Source organism: Sapajus apella, unplaced genomic scaffold (assembly GCF_009761245.1).
Source record: "Sapajus apella isolate SASKATOON/1434 unplaced genomic scaffold, GSC_monkey_1.0 scaffold35, whole genome shotgun sequence".
In the NCBI taxonomy this organism is placed as follows: domain Eukaryota; kingdom Metazoa; phylum Chordata; class Mammalia; order Primates; family Cebidae; genus Sapajus; species Sapajus apella.
Genome location: NW_022436975.1, coordinates 13,999,416 through 14,017,366, shown reverse-complemented (window position 1 = coordinate 14,017,366; position 17,951 = coordinate 13,999,416). Strand labels below are relative to the sequence as shown.

The window sequence follows — 17,951 nt, the reverse complement described above, 5'->3', positions numbered from 1 at the left end:
TGTGAGTATTTTCAGTGTAAATATACTCATACACATAAAACCAAGGATCTATTTCATTTTGGAACATGGCTCGATCAAAGAGAAGACTTTTCTTCTTTGTTTTTAGACTGCCAGTGAAGGGTAGTTATGAAAAATATGTCATGTGCTGCTTTAAATATCTAGGTTAAATGCTAGACTATTGGATTCATCATCATCAGCTAATGTTTCTGCTACTGGGCAGTGCATTTTAGTATGAAATTTATTGCGGAACCTCACTATTCTTATCCTCTGAGCTTGACTGTGTGGTCACAGGCTTGCTGAGAAGAGAGCAGTCATCGATTAGTGGAGGCAGTTGGTTCGTCTTTGTATAAGTGTTTTGAGCTATGACAGATATTGGTCAATCAATTCTCAGTTCTCTCCTCCTATCTCTTATTTTCTTTTGCTGGACTTTCCAGTGTGTCTTTTTTTGGTTTCATTCTTGGTACATTTATCAGTAAAAATAATGATTACACTGAAATCATGTATTGATCATACACTGTGCAAGGCACTATGTTGAGGGCTTTACACATGATCTCATTCAATACTTTAAACAGACTTATGAAGAAGTTACTACCATCTTCAATTTGTAAAGAAGAAATTGAGACACGAGAAGACTAATGAAATTGCCTAATATGACACAACGTAAAAGTGAAATGTCAGAATTCTAACTCAGATGCGTATGACTCTAAAGATCATGTTTTTAATCATTCGGGTGTTCTTCCTGCTTCTTGAATACAAAAAGTAGATACCCTATGATTACTCTCTCTTCACCTTTTTTTCCTGGGGGAAAAAACCCCAAACTCTTTAATTTTTAAGACAACTGCAACACCTCAAACAATAAATTATTGTTACAATACTTGTTAGATTTTCAGAATCTAGTTATTGCAAAGGCATATGGATAAATGTTAATGGAAAAGTAAAAAATGAGGAAACTTAATGAATGTAAAATTTAAAATAAAAAGACATTCAATTCATTGGGTTCTAAAAGAGGCTACATATACATCACATTCTAAAATTGTAATGCCTACGATGGTTTGTGTCCTGGATTCTACAATTAATTTTAAGGAAATGCATAAACAAAACTGTGAGCAACCAGGAAAGGGAAAATCATTTTCTCAACTTCATTTCATGGGAAGACAATGAAAAAGCTAGTAAAATTTATTGTAGCCACACATACAGCTACTTATGGAATGAATGTGATCACTGTTACCTTTGAGCTGTGAGGAGTACTCTGCCCACTGCACTGCAAATTGTATATACCATAGCTTGAGTTCTACACAAGCATGATCATGCTTTTCCAAAAATACATGTATTTTTTCATTACACTCAATGAACATGTTTCTCTTTTCCAATTTAATCTAGTAGAGCTTAACTTACAGTGTGCAGAGGAGGCAACATGACATGACATTGAGCCATCACCTTTTTTGTGTGTTTGTTGAAGTTTCGCTCCTGTTGCCCAAGCTGAAGTGCAATGGCATGATCTCGGCTCATTGCAACCTCTGCCTCTTGGGTTCTAGCGATTCTCTTGCCTCAGCCTCCCGAGTAGCTGGAATTACAGGTGCACGTCACCACACCAGGCTAATTTTTTTGTATTTTTAGTAGAAACAGGGTTTCACCAGGCTGGTCTCGAACTCCTGACCTAAGGTGATCTGCCCACTTCTCCCTTCCAAAGTGCTGGGATTACAGGCATGAGCCACCACAGCCGACTGAGCCATCACATTTTTAAAGGGAAATCGCTTTTTCTCTTTAAAAGTACTTCAAAAAATATGCAAAAAATACAAATGGGAATGCTAAATTATAATGCATATTTTAGAAAGAAAAGCATATATTTTCTTCCTTTAAAGTGCCATGTAGAGAATGACATCTTACAACCCAGGGCCACTTTGTTTACAATCCAAAGTGTAAGGACTGTTATGGAATGAAAAGTTTGCACAACTTCTTGGAGCAGTTAGTCTGCTACATACAACATAAGCTACAAAGCACTCAAAACTTGTTAGCTTTTCTGAAATCTAAGACCCACTCCCATATTTAATGGTAATTAAAATTTACAGGGTGCATTTACATACACTATAATACAGGAATGATGTCTCTTTGCCAGAAGATAAAATTGTACATTTCCTTGCTATTTCTTGTGTCCAAGGATTGTAAATTATATAGTACTCAGCTAAGATAATTTCTTCATAAATAGTTACAAAACCTGCCCAGCCACAACGGGGAAAGTATTTTTCATTCAAAGAAATGACATTTGAATGTCACACAACACAAGAAACAATGCTTAGAAACATGTTATTGTTTCCAGAAGAAAATGGTCAGTAAACTACTTAGCTGAAAACAAAAGACTCCCCTTCCCCAGGATCACAGCGCACAAAAACGAAATGTCAAACAACAGTGCCTCAAAGCAAAATAAAGGTCTGAGGATGAGACCAGCTCACTTGTAATCCTGTTAAAGAATGGGAGTCACCATTTAGGTCCCATGTACTGGGAACATTTGCTAGCTCAGAATGCAACACTGGTAGAATTTGCTAAGAATTCAACCAAGGATGCTGAAGTTATATGCCAGCTGAGGCTTGTTCTTCTGGAGCCATTTCTAACATTGGCATCAAGAAATCTGTAAACTGCAGCATCTTCATGGGGCCAGCTATACTTTTTGAGAAGTACATCAAAGAGGCTCCAGGGCTTCAGCTTCAGGATGTGTTGCAGTTCTCCTTTTCTGGTGAAAAACTCCTTAAAATATTTCCTCAACAACATAGCATATTTTTGAGGGATTTTCCTCAGCAGTTCAATGATCAATGCTATGTGATTTCGTCTCTGGAATAGTCTTCCCAGAATGTGGTTCAAGCAAATAATCTCCTGTTGCCAGCTCAAATGCCATACACGCCGTGCTCCAGATGTCCACACAGGTGCTGTATCCTGCTTCTATTAAGACCTCTATGGGGTGGTACTGACGCATCTGGATGTCTTCTGTGAAGTGCTTATGCACCCAACAAGAATTTCCCAGGTCAGTAATTTTTACTTTAATTTGATCTGCATTTTGTGGATCCAGGTGATTACCAACAAGTCAGCCACTGGGTTTTTGTTTTTGGCAAATCCCCAGTACTGGAGCTGGAACCATCCTGCTTCTGTTATGGGATGGACTACTTTCCCCTTGCTCAGTAAGTGGTGATCCCTCAGAAAGCACAGAGCCGCAGGCCACAGGTTCTAAGGATCCAGAGAACAACGAGGCAGAAAACTCTGGAAACGGAATTTTGTGCTGTCCCTTTGGCAATTCACCATTGAATTTTTCATAGGAGCTGCTATATGTGTAATCCCTTTCCACATTTGGCTCAGATTATATTCCTCAGGATTTGGGCAGTCATTATCCTCTTCCTTGCCCAGTTGCTGCTCCAGTAAGAATGGGCCATTCTCAATACCGCCATTGGTTTTAGGTGATTCTATCCACGTGGGGTCTATGTTTGTGAATTCCTGATCTACATCTTCTGCATCTTTTTCAATGTTTTCTTCTCAAAGTCTTCTTTCTCTTCCTGGTACCCAGCTTCACCATTGTCCTTTGCGGTCTGTGCCTCGACTGCCTCCTCTAATCTTGTTTTCAGTTTCACTTCTGGGCAGTATTAGCCATCCGTGGGAGCGGGGGCAGCGCATGCGCGGTTCCCACCTCCTCCCGGCAGGCTGTGCGAGGGGAGGCTGCAGTCCAGCTCCACTCTGGCACCGCCTCTTCCGCTTCCACCGTGTCGGAATGAGCTGGCGGAAAGTGTCCCCAAAGCCGAGGCCAAAAAGAGAGAAACATCGGGAAAAAGCCTGAGCCTCAAGAGAAAGCTCCTTCAGTTCCTCCTCCTCCTCCACCGTCACCACCACCACCGCCACCTTTGCCAGACCCCACACCCCCAGAGCCAGAGGAGGAGACCCTGGATCAGATGATGAAGGGCAAGAGGACCATGGGGACTACTGCAAAGGTGACTATCATCCAGTGAAAATTGGAGACCTCTTTAATGGCCAGTATCATGTTATTAGAAAGCTTGGATGGAGGCACTTCTCTACTGTCTGGCTGGGCTGGGATATGCAGGGGAAAAGATTTGTTGCAACGAAAGTTGTAAACTTCCGTTTACAACGAAAGTTGTAAAAAGTGCCCAGCATTATACAGAGACAGCCTTGGATGAAATAAAATTGCTCAAATGTGTTTGGGAACGTGATCCCAGTGACCCAAACAAAGACATGATGGTCCAGCTCACTGAGGACTTCAAGATTTCAGACCCGAATGGGATGCATGTCTGCATCTTTGAAGTGCGTGGCCACCATCTCAAGTGGATCTTCAAGTCCATCTATCAAGGCCTCCCAGTATGTTGGGTGAAGAGTATCACTCGACAGGTCCTTCAAGGGTAAGATTATGTATACAGTAAGTGCAAGATCATTCACACTGACATAAATCTGGAAAACATCTTGATGTGTGTGGATGATGCCTGTGTGAGAAGAATGACAGCTAAGCCAATGAGTGGCAGAAAGCAGGTGCACCCTCCTCCTTCAGGTCTGCACTGAGTATGACCCCACAGCAGGACCCTATAGGAAAAATACCTAAAAACAAAAAAACTAAAAAAGAAACAGAAGAGACAGGCTGAGTTATTGGAAAAATGCCAGCGGGAGACAGAATTGGAGCGAGAAGGTGAAAGGAAAATAATAGAAGGAAACATCACCTCAGCTGCATCTTCCAATGAGCAGGATGGGAAATACCCTTTTTTTAACTTGAGAGATATATGATACAGAGGATCAAAGCATTAATGCTCACACACATAAATATGCACATGCATATACAGGCATATCCTTGCATGTACACGTGTGCTTACATGCCAACATATATTGCATACACATACACATATGCTATATATGTGTGTGTATACACACACACACACACACACACACTTAAAACCGCGCCTTGTCACTCCTGCATTGTGGAAAAATAAACCATTTTAAGCTCCTTTTAGAGTTTTTGTAAAAAACAAAAACTACTGCTGTTTTTCTTAATCTGAGCCCCCAAAGCTATGCTTATATTATCTAACTTCTCTGTGGAATATTCTTTTTTTTTTTTTTTTGGTCTCTATGTTATTCCCTGAGTCTTCATTCTTTCCATTTCTTCAAGCATTGATTTGTATCCTATCTCTTCTAAAAGCTATAAATCATTCAATGTTATTTTTTCCAATTCCAAAACAATTTTCGGTGATCTTTAAAAACTCTTGAATCTATTTTATTTGGAACTAAGAATTTTTCGTGATTTTCAGCGCCTTTTTCATGAAAGAAGGAAAACTCAAATATAATACTAAATGTTAAATAATTTTTGTCCCTGAAAATGTGTTATTTTTCAATTGCACTCTTTATTTTAGTTTTTAAATATATGATTCTCTTTTCAAGAAGCCAGTTTCTTTAATCTTTGAAATTTGAAATATAAGTGCATTTTAATTTTTACTTTATCTATACTCACTATTTTCTGTGTGATACTGAAAATGTCAGTTATGATCTCATTCATTGATTCCATATTATACTTTCTTCTTCTTCTTTTTTTTTTGTAAATTGCCAATTTCTTTCTAGAACGGACTGCTTTGCCCACTCCTATCTGTATGAAATATTTCTTCTGTTTGACTCTGTTAACATGATGAATCGGATCTTCCATGTAAATGAGAAGCCAAATCATATTTTTACTGCTTTAAAATACAGAGGGGCAGCTGTCTGGTTTTATTAATATTGTTTGTATAATTGAATTTCTGGTGGCAAATTCACTTTTTGGCAATCAGTCTCAATAGCCAAACTGAACCTTAGATCAAACAGACTGTTTTAAATAAAATATGTGAAAGTAGAAATTTAGTTAGGACAAGCACAGCTTTATAATGCAAGGAAACAATTGGAGCCCTAAATGCACCATATGGATATCAAGAGAGGCAATTTGTTTCACATGTGACACTAAAGAACAAATGAAGAAATCACCTATGTCAGCTCCTTCATACACATCAAGATGAATCTGCCTTCTTTATGCACTCATTCATTTAAAGTTATTTTAGAATGTGATTAGGCTGCTGATTCAAACTTGTTCATGATTTAATTCTAAAATTATTCATACTAGCAAACATTAATTAAAGCCAAACTACTAATAAAAATAGCACTCTCATTTATTTGCAACAAATATGCTAATATCATAATATAATGAGAAATTACAAAATAGCATTACAGTTATGTTATTTAGAAAGAATGAATATGTCGTCTCTTTTACAAGGCAATTACTAAGTTGACTCTATTCAAATAATGCAGTGAAGTTCAAAAAAATTGAACTTCTTGCGGGATGGTGACCAAAAAGAAATGCCCCATTCTGTGATCTTACTGTTGGTTCACCCTGGAAGATGCATTTTTGGGTGGAGTAGAAGAGAAAATAATTCGAGTTAACTGTGAGGCAAGAAGAACTGGCATCCCAGCAGATGCATTGCGAAAATGGAGCTTTGACAAAGTCAACAAGATATGATGGGATGTGGCCTGGCATGGTTCCCAGCAAGTCCAAGGAGAGAGGTACATTCTACACTGTCAGAAGCAGAGTGCAAAGGCTCAGCAAGGATATTAGCCTTGTTCCAGGAAAGAAGATCAAGATGTAAGAGGGCAGAAGCCCAAGGTACTTGCCAGCAGATAGCTTTGAGGATAGTAGTTCAGAAAAAGATCTGAAGCAAATTTCTTTTCTTCAGAGGCAGCCCAGAAATGGGCCTAACAATTTTTGAAGCCCCTGCAAAAGGTTGATGAAGTTGTTCTACCAACTTTGTAGCCAGCGAGTCAAATGTATGTACAAAGTGGACAACCAAATCCAGTTTCCACTCTCAAGGACTGTTCTACAGTTTACTGTTAGTTACTTTGCATCTCTCAATGGTTTTGCTTCCTGGCCTTAGAATGGTGTTGGGGGCAGAGGACAGTAAATGCTGAAAAGCAACAAGGATGGAAATGAAGATTAATATAGAAAGGGACGTCTGAAGGTAGAGGCTGGAAGTGCTTGAAGAAGCTGTTCTGACTTTTTCTCTGATGATGGCATAAATTAAAGATATGGCTTCAAGTACCATCAGCTGTGCTAGAATGCTTGATTTGAAATGTGAATTTGTCCCAATATGATGGATATATTAGGAAACAATCTGAATGTAACAATTGGGGAAGTATTAGGGAGCAATGTGAACATAATGCAAATTTCACATTTGCTTAAGAGAGACAATAGGTGAACCCAGAACACTGCACCTAGCTGGGCAAAGCTGTGTAGGAAGGCGTAAAATGCACACATGGATGCAGGCATCTACCAGCTACCTCAGTTCACTGCATGCATTATGAGCCACACCCATCCACATCCAGAGTTACAATTTTCCATCAAATTTCAAAAACTTTTCTTCTACTTCACAGTAACTTATAGGCTGCAACCCTTCTTTTGTGAATTTCCAAAAGTAAACTGCAGATCCCTTTCAAATAAAATACCCCATTTATTGTAGTATATATGTGCCCCTTAACCACCACTTAACCACATAATATGTATGTATGTTATATCATTTTAATAGATCTTTATTTTTTAATACGTTACTGATGAAGTATTTAAGTCTTGTTCCCCTGACCCATTTTCCCCATAAGTCTTGTGTTTTTTATAGCATTATTTCTTAGGAACACATATGTCTCATTGAAGCAGAACTTATGGCATTCAGTTTATCTGCTAATATGATTGGAATGGATTGCAAAGCATTTAGCAAAGGTATTTGTGATTGTTTTCTGGTATTCTGGCAGAAGAATGCTTCTGATCTATCCTTCTTAATGGCGTGAATATAGATTTCTCAAGAATCACAAAATAAGGATGCCTTCCCAGGGCTTTCATGAAGAAATTGATAGAAACCAATGTGCCTGAAGAGCAATGGAGACATAGCATGTGATTGTGAAGGAGAGGGACATTGGGAGTGTGGGGGCCTCCCTAATAATGGGTGCTCTTCTGGGGCTAACAGGTGTTCTCTACCTGCTTTTTGCTGCTTCAAGGTGAACAATATACTTTACAGTCTTGCCAGAGTTTCAAGATGGACAAATTCTGTGTATGTATGTATGTAGCAGGCAATTGAATAGTTGAATTCTTTAGGAATTAAAATGCAGAAAGTTTGGAATTGACTTTCTGGCTCTGTAATTGAGAAGGTACTAGATCTGGCAGCTTGAGGAAAGAAGAGGGCCAGTAAATAAATCTGTTCTTGGCTGACCTGTGCATGTCATTGATGTTCTTCTGGTCTGTGCTAATGGCCCAAAGGAGATTTGGCTCCACCCAGGAAGTGACACCAACACTTTATGTGTTGATGATGAAGGTTTGATGGATAAAACTTGTTTTCTCCAGTGATATAGTCAGACTCTATAGAGGTGATCCTCAGAGAGAGAGTTCTCTTAATCCCTTCCTTACATCTTATACAAAAATTAACTCAAGATAGATTAAAGTTTTAAACATAAGACCTAAAACCATAAACAACCTAGAAGAAAACCTAGGCCATACCATTCAGCACATAGGCATGGGCAAAGACTTCATGACTAAAACACCAAAAGCAATGGCAACAAAAGGCAAAATAGACAAATGGGATCTAATTAAGCTAAAGAGCTTCTGCACAGCAAAAGAAGTTATCATTAGAGTGAAAAGACAACCTACAGAAGGGGAGAAAATTTTTGTAGTCTACCCATCTGACAAAGGGCTAAAATTCTGAATCTACAAAGAACTTAAACAAATTTACAGGAAAAAAAATCCCATTAAAAGTGGGTGAAGGATATGAACAGATAATTCTCAAAAGGAGACATGTATACACCCTTCAAACATATGACCATTATCACTGGTCATTACAGAAATGCAAATAAAAACCACATTGAGATACCATCTCACCCCAGTTAGAATGACAATCATTAAAAAGTCAGGAAATGACAGATGCTGGAGAGGATATGGAGAAATACGAACACTTTTGTATTGTTGTTGGGAGTGTAAACGAGTTCAATCATTGTGGAAGGCAGTGTGGTAATTCCTTAAGGATCTAGAACTAGAAATACCATTTGACCCAGAAATCCCATTACTGGGTGTATACCCAAGGAATTATAAATCATTGTATTATAAAGACACATGCATGAGAAGCACCTCAACAGACAGACAAGTGACCTCATCAAGCCAGGTAAATCCATCAAGATGGGAAAAAACAAGTACAAAAAAGATGAAACCATCAAAGACCAGAATGCCTCATTTCCTTCAAAGGATCACCTCTCCTCATCAACACAGGAACACAACATGGTTGAAAAAGAGTGCAATGAATTGACAGAAACAGGCTTCAGAAGGTGGGTGATAAATGGGATTATGTGACAAGACCTAATCTACACTTGATCAGTGTACCTGAATGTGACGCGGAGAATGAATCCAAGCCAGAAAACGCACTCCAGGATATTATTTAGGAGAACGTCCCTAGACTAGCAAGGCAGTCCAACATTCAAATCCAAGAAATACAGAGAACTCCACAAAAATATTCCTCAAAAAGAGCAATCCCAAGGCACATAATCGTCAGATTCACCAGGTTGAAATGAAGGAAAAAATGCTAAGGACAGCCAGAGTGAAAGGACAGGTCACCCACAGAGGGAAGCCAATCAGACTCACAGCAGAGCTCTTGGAAGAAACCATAAAAAAAAATAAAGAAAAGAAAAACCAGAAGAGAGTGGGGGCCAATATTCAGCATCATTAAAGAAAAGAACTTTCAACCCAGAATCTCATATCCAGTCAAACTAAGCTTCATAAGTGAAGGAGAAATAAAATCCTTTACGGACAAGCAATTACTGAGATATTTCGCCACCACCAAACCTGCCTTACAAGAACTCCTGAAAGAAACACTAAACACGGAAAGGAACAAGTATCAGCCACTGCAAAAGCACACCAAATAGCAAAGACCAAAAATGCAATGAAGAAACTGGGTCAACTAATGGGTGAGAAAACCAGCTAGTAACAAAATGGCAGGATCAAATTCACACATAACAATATTAACATCGAATGTAAATGGCCTAAATGCCCCAATCAAAAGACACAGACTGGCAAACTGGATAAAAATGTCAAGACCCATCAGTGTGCTGTATTCAGGAAACCCATCTCATGTACAAAGACACATATAGACTCAAAATAAAGGGATGGAAGAAGATTTACCAAGAAAATAGAGAACAAAAAAGAGTAGGGGTTGCAATCCTAGTCTCTGAAAAATGGACTTCAAACCAATAAAGATCAAAAGAGACAAAGAAGGGCATTACATAATGGTAAAATGATCAATCCAACAAGAAGAGCTAACTATCCTAAATATATATGCACCCAACACAGGAGCACTCAGATACATAAAGCAAGTTCTTAATGACCTAAAAGGAGATTTACACTCCCACACAATAATAGTGGGAGACTTCAACACCCCACTGTCAATATTAGACAAATGGAGATAGAAAATTAAGAAGGACATCCAGGACTTGAATGCAGAGCTGGACCAAGCGGACCTAATAGACATATACAGAATGCTCTACCCCAAATCCACAGAATATAAATTATTCTCAGCACCACATTGCACTTATTATAAAATTGACCACATAATTGGAAGCAAATCACTCATCAGCAAATGCAAAAGAACAGAAATCATAACAGTCTGTCAGACCACAGCACAATCAGATCAGATCTCAGGATTAAGAAACTCACTCAAATCTGCACAATTACGTGGAAACTGAACAACTTACTCTTGAGTGTGGACTGGATAAACAATTAAATGAAGGCAGAAATAAAGATGTTCTTCAAAACCAATCAGAATGAAGACACAACTTACCAGAATCTCTGGGACACATTTAAAGCCGTGTCAAGAGGGAAATTTAGAGCAATAAATGCCCACATGAGAAGCAAGAGAATATCTAAAATTGACACCCTATCATCAAAATTTAAAGAGCTAGAGGAGCAAGATAAAAAAAACCTGAAAAGCTAGAAGAAGACAAGAAACAACTAAGATCAGAGCCAAACTGAAGGAGATAGAGACACAAAAAACCCTTCAAAAAATCAATAAATCCAGGAGCTGGTTTTCTGAAAAGATCAACAAAATAGACTGCTAGCCAGATTAATAAAAAAGAAAAGAGAGAAGAATCAAATAGATGCAATAAAAAATGATAAAGGGGATATCACCACTGATTCCACGGAAATACAAACTACCGTCAGAGATTACTACAAACAACTCTATGCACACAAACCAGTAAATCTGGAAGAAATGGATAAATTCCTGGACACTTGCACTCTACCAAGACTAAATCAGGAAGAAGTTGAAACGCTGAACAGACCAATAACAAGGGCTGAAGTTGAGGCAGCAATAAATAGCCTACCAACCAAAAAAGTCCAGGTCCAGATGGGTTTACAGCTGAATCCTACCAGACATACAAAGAGGAGCTGGTTCCATTTCTTCTGAAACTATACCAAACAACAAGAAAAGGGGAATCCTCCCTAACTTATTTTATGAGACCAACATCAGCCTAATGCCAAAACCCAGTGGATATTCAACAAAGAAAGAAAACTTCAGGCCAATATCCATGATGAACATAGATGCAAAAATCTTCAATAAAATACTGGCAAACCGAATGCAACAGCACATCAAAAAGATTATTCATCACAATCAAGCAGGCTTCATCCTAGGGATGCAAGGCTGGTTCAACATACCCAAGTCAATAAACGTAATCCATCACCTAAGCAGAACCAAAGACAAAAACCACATGATTATCTCAATAGATGCAGAGAAGGCCTTTGACAAAATTCAACAGCCTTTCATGCTAAAAACTCTCAATAAACTAGGTATCGACAGGATGTATCATAAAATAATAAAAGCTATTTATGACAAACCCTCAGCCAATATTATACTGAATGGGCAAAAGCTGGAAACATTCCCTTTGAAATCAGGCACTAGACAAGGATGCCCTCTCTCATCACTCCTATTCAATATAGCATTGGAAGTTCTAGCCAGAGCAATTAGGCAAGAAAAAGAACCAAAGGGCATTCAATTATGAAAGGAGGAAGTCAAACTGTCTCCATTTGCAGATGACATGATTATATATTTAGAAGACCCCATCATCTCAGCCCAGAATCTCCTCAAACTGATAAGCATCCTCAGGAAAGTCTCAGGATACAAAATCAATATGCAGAAATCACAAGAATTTCTATATACCAATAACAGACAAACAGAGAGCCAAATCAAGAGTGAACTGCCATTCACAATTGCTACAAAGAGAATAAAATACCTAGGAATACAACTAACAAAGGATGTAAAGGACCTCTTCAAGGAGAACTACAAACCACTGCTCAACGAAATAAGAGAGGACACAAGCAGATGGAAAAACATTCCATGCTCATGGTTAGGAAAAACCAATATCATGAAAATGGCCATATTACCCAAAGCAGTTTATAGATTCAATGCTATCCCCATCAAGCTACCAATGACCTTCACAGAACTTGAAAAAACCACTTTAAACTTCATGTGGAAACACAAGAGAGCTTATATAGCCAAGAGATCCTAAGCAAAAAGAACAAAGCTGGAGGCATTACACTGCTAGACTTCAAAATATACTATAAGGCTATAGTAATCAAAACAGCATGGTACTGGTACCAAAACAGAGACATAAACCAATGAAACAGAACAGAGGCCTCAGAAGCAACACCACACATCTACAACCATCTGACCTTTAACAAACCTGACAAAATCAAGCAATGGGGAAAGGACTCCACATTTAATAAATGGTGTTGGGAAAACTGGCTTGTAGTGTGCAGAAAGCAGAAACTGGACCCCTTCCTGTCACGTCACAGTAAAATTAACTCCAGATGGATTAAAGATTTAAACATAAAACCTTACACCATAAAAACTCTAGAAGAAAATATAGGCAAAACCATCTAGGACATAGGCATAGGCAAGGACTTCATGACTAAAACACCAAAAGCAATGGTGACAAAAGCCAAGATAGACAAATGGGATCTAATCAAACTTCAGAGCTTCTGTACAGCAAAAGAAACAATCATTAGAGTGAACCAGCAACCAACAGAATGGGAAAAAATTTTTTGCAATCTACTCATCAGACAAAGGGCTAATATCCAGAATCTATAAAGAACTAAAACAGATTTACAAGAAAAATACAAACAAACCCATTCAAAAGTGGGCAAAGGATATGAACAGACACTTTATGAAAGAAGTCATATATGAGGCCAACAAACATATGAAAAAATGCTCTTCATCACTGGTCACTAGAGAAATGCAAATCAAAACCACATTGAGGTATCATCTTAAACCAGTTAGAGTGGCAATCATTAAAAAATCTGGAGACAACAGATGCTGGAGAGGATGTACAGAAATAGGAACACTCTTACACTGTTGGTAGGAGTGTAAATTAGTTCAACCATTGTGGAAGACAGTGTAGTGATTCCTCAAGCATCTAGAAATAGAAATTCCATTTGACCCAGCAATCCCATTACTGGGTATATACCCAAAGGACTATAAAGTGTTCTATTATAAAGGCACATGCACACATATGTTCATTGTGGCCCTGTGTACAATAGTAAAGACCTGGAACCAACCCAAATGCCCATCAATGATAGACTGAATAAAGAAAATGTGGCACATGCACACTGTGGAATACTATGCAGCCGTAAAAAAGGATGAGTTCGTGTCCTTTGAAGGATGAGTTCATGTTCCATGCATGAAGCTGGAAACTGTCATTCTCAGCAAACTAACACAAGAACAGAAAACAAAACAATGAATGTTCTCACTCATAAGTGGGAGTTGAACAATGAGAACTCATAGATACAGGTAGGGGAACATCACACACACTGTCCTGTTATGGGGTGGGGGACCTGGGGGAGGGATAGCATTAGGAGAAATATGTAATGTAGATAAGGGGGTGATGGATGCAGCCAACCACCATGGCACATGTATACCTATGTAACAAACCTGCATGTTCTGCACATGTACCCCAGAACTTAAAGTACAATTAAAAAAAAAGAGAGCATTCCCTTACAACCACCACTCCCCAGCCCCACCCTGGGGCCCTTACAGCCTTCCTGTGCTCTCTTAAACGAGCTGCCCTCTGCAGTGCAATAAGTCACAAGGCTGGTTCCTTAAGATTGGAGTCAATATTAAATTGGTAAATGCAAAACTTAACTGATACTAGACCTCTGACAACTGCTAAAATATTTTATTGTTGCTTATCAGTTTTGTTGGAGCAGTGATTTTTTAAAGTATGTTTTATGCAGCTCAGAGCATTTTAGAGAAATGTCAAGAGAGAGAAAGGGAGATGAATGAAAGAGAAAGATTTCTAATAGAGAGAAGGCTTTTGGTCTCCCATCCCATTTTAAGGGAAGCAGTGTCATTTTTATGTTTTATAATTGAGATTTGTTACGGGTTCAAGCGTGTTTCACCCAGAAATACTGAAGTCCTAACCCCTGGTGCTTATGAAGAGGGTCTTTGTAAAACATCAAATTAAAGTGAGGTCATTAGGGAGAATCCCAATGCAATATGTCTGGAATCCTTAGAAAAAGCAGCAATTTGGCACAGAGACAGACACACAGATACAGAGTACACCATGAAAACTGCAAGACAGAGATAGGGTGATAATTTCACAAACCAAGAAAAGCCAAAGATTGCTGTCAAACCACAGAAACTAGGAGAAAACCATGGAACAAATTCTCCCTCATAGTCCTGTAGAGGAATCAATCCTCCAACACCTTGCTCTCAGACATCTGACCTCCAGAACTGTAAGACAATACATTTCTGTTGTTTAGGCCACCTAATTTGTAGTACTTCATTATGGCAGCCCTGGAAAACAAAAAATAAACCCCAACAATAACAAATGAATTCATGGTAAAATTTCATTTGAAAGACAAAGCAAAAAGAGTTCTTAGAGTAAAAACATAAAAATTAGAGAATTAGAGACAGGTGGGTGAGATGGAGAAATGGGGGTGTTTCTAATACACAACTCCGTTTGTTCCAAGGACATAGATGGACCTCTGTGTCCTAAGATTCTACTAAGGTAAAGTCAAACACATACTTTCTGACATAGGTATCAGGTTGGTGTTTTCATGGTGGGGCTGGTACTGTATAGTTTTTGATGAGTCAGGAAAGGAAGAATAAAAATACCATCCAACGTTCAGATTATGTAATAGCCGAATGGAATCATTATCAGAAACATCTGAGCAGCCCTAATATGTGATCAGTGTGGCAATAATAAAAGAATCTTTTAACACTGATTCTGGACAGTAGTGTGTTCTCAGGAATCCTTGTTTGGTGTAAAACTATAGTTCACCTGTGCTAATACTGCAATCCTGGAGTCCAAGGGAAGGTAGCGGTTTTACATAACGATTTTATTTAACACCTGGTGCTTGTTGCACAGATGTGCATCCTTGCATCTCCTGCTGACAAGGAGGAAAGACAGTAGATGGGCAGATGGAGCATTTCTGTAGATTTCTTTCATTAAATTCTCCAAGGGACGACATCTTTGACTGATCATGAATACATGTACCTGGCAGAAGATCAATAGCTTAGGCAGCAGGGTAGAAGACAGGTGGGCTTTGGGCTTAAAAAGCCTAAATACTTCAAAGTCCTGGGATTTCCATGTCAGGAACAGTACATTTTGTTTTCTTTTTTACTCCAGTATGTGCCTACCTGAGGGAGGCTGATGGAAGTGACGATAAAAGCACCAGGGCTGACCTTGGCTTTCCGTGATTTCAAGTGATGCCAGAAAAGTCCCTGAGTCTCCAGAATCACAAGTTTGTGAGGGACTAGATAGTATGCAGGTCATATAGCCCTGGTGACATTAAAAATTATTAGTGGGTCTGGAACCCATTGAGGCATTGATCAATGTTGAGGTTGTCTTTGCATATTGAGTTCATGGCATTGTCATGCAGCTCAAGGAGTTACTCAGTCATGACACTATGCTCTGTGTATGTGTGGCTAAGGCCAGCTCTCGGGTAATGGACGGTGTCCTTATTGAACTAAAGTGGAACTTTGAGGATTCTCAGATAATGAGGTTTCCAATTCTGTCACGTGTGGCTTAACCCTCCTCAGTACCTGTGGGAGACATCATAACTGATCAAGGCACACAATTTATGCTGAGTCCAGAAGAGGACTGGGAATTCTACAAACATCTAGTTAGGCAGCCACTACCAGTAGATTAGTTGCCAAGCATGTTAAATCCACTTGCCTTGGCTGCCTTAGGCCTTGAGTAAGCATTCAACATAAGGCCTTCTGCCTGTCCTGAAATGAGGTCAGATAGGTGGCTTAGTCCCAGAAAAGCTCCAGTGTCTCCATAGAGAAAAATTAGTCTGAGTAGAAACATCTAGATTCATTTCTAGAATATATGGTCTGGAGGCTATCTTATTCTTGGTTGTGAGTCATGTGCAAGAACACAAGTTGTCATGAACAACTGCTCCTAGTCACCACTTGCAACCCGAGGTCAAGAAGCTGGCCTCAGACCAATCTGCATCAGATAGAAAAATTCATCTGACAGCACTGCATCTGGACAAGTACCACCAACTATCTCTAATGCCTGTTCAGACCTCTTCAGGTACTTGTTTAGCAGGAATAAGTGGGAGCAAGCTCTCTGCAGTAAATTACAAACTCTCTTTAAGGCCTGTGGGTTGGGCTAGTCTCTTAGAAGGAGCCTTAGACCTAGTCCTTGATCACCTGTTAGTGCAAATTATCTGCAGTGTTAAAACAGAAACAAGGGAGAAAAAAGCAAACTGGGATCTATGGTGCCTAGAATTTTGTATACGCAATCTCATTTATGTTTCCATCAGCCCCTTGAGTGGGTGGTATGATTTCATTTTACGTGGAAGAAAGGTGATGGCTTAGAAGGATTGAGGACTCTGCCTGATGTCACAAGTAGGAAATGACAGAGGTAAGATTACATTTGGGTCTGCTCAGACTCTGCCCTTATTCCTTAAGACATCTGCTGCTACCATATCATGTAGCCTGTACTTGAAAGAAGCCACATCTTTCCTATCACATATTTGGCCTCTTCCAAATTGTATATAGCTTCTCATTATTGTTTCAGGTCCCTACTCTACAGTCAGCATTTAAGCAGATTGATCAAGCACTATTGCCCACCTATCCAAGCTTAAATGCTACTATTAGTAATAATTCTGACATTTCTGAGGTCACTCCTTCTCCTCCCTCAACACAGAGACACAGTCTGGCTCCACAATTCAAAATTAAAAAGCAAAATGGCAACAAATGTCAAGTGCAACAGTGATTCTTACAGACAAAGCACTAAGAGAGCAAAGCTATTAAAAATTTCATTCTCCTTTGCCCTTCCATTTACTGGGCTATATTTTCTTTATGCTACTAAAATCAGCAACATTGGAAGCAATATCTATAACCACTACCTAAGACACAGACACTATCTCTGTACATGAGAATCTAGTAGAGTGAGACCCCAAAATAGCTTATTTAGTACTGGGGTTGGTAGCAGAGTGATTAATCTTGTAGGATTTACTACAAAGAATATAAGAAACTATAGCAACATAAAAGCCTATTATCTTTGAAGCAATTTAAGCACACACACACACACACACACACACACACACACACATACATAATATATAGGTATATATTTATTTGGTTTTGGTTAAAATGTTGTTTATTTAATTTGGTTAAATAAAATTGGGCTACTTCCAAGAAGTACTTTTTTACTTGAAATAAGAGTATAGAAAAAGTTACCTGGGTTACTAAGAATAGACAGGATGGCTGGTGCAGGAGCCCAGACAAGAGACGATGACAGCTCAGCCTAAGGTTGTGGTGGTCGAAGTAGAACAAGTAGATCTGGGTTACTTAAGAGATTAACAAGTGATAAGGCTTGGTTATGAACTGGAAACCACAGGGTGGGTAGTGAGGGAATCAAGTGGG

At 38.9% G+C, this 17,951-nt stretch overlaps 1 protein-coding gene and 1 pseudogene across 3 annotated transcripts in view; both read right to left on the bottom strand.

Annotated features, from left to right (window-relative positions):
• The window catches only part of NKAIN3 (sodium/potassium transporting ATPase interacting 3), a 650,466-nt gene that overhangs the window by 69,359 nt on the left and 563,156 nt on the right, over positions 1 to 17,951 (bottom strand). The gene's annotated exons all lie outside the window — the stretch shown is intronic.
• LOC116563406 lies at positions 1,841 to 6,462 on the bottom strand (annotated as a pseudogene).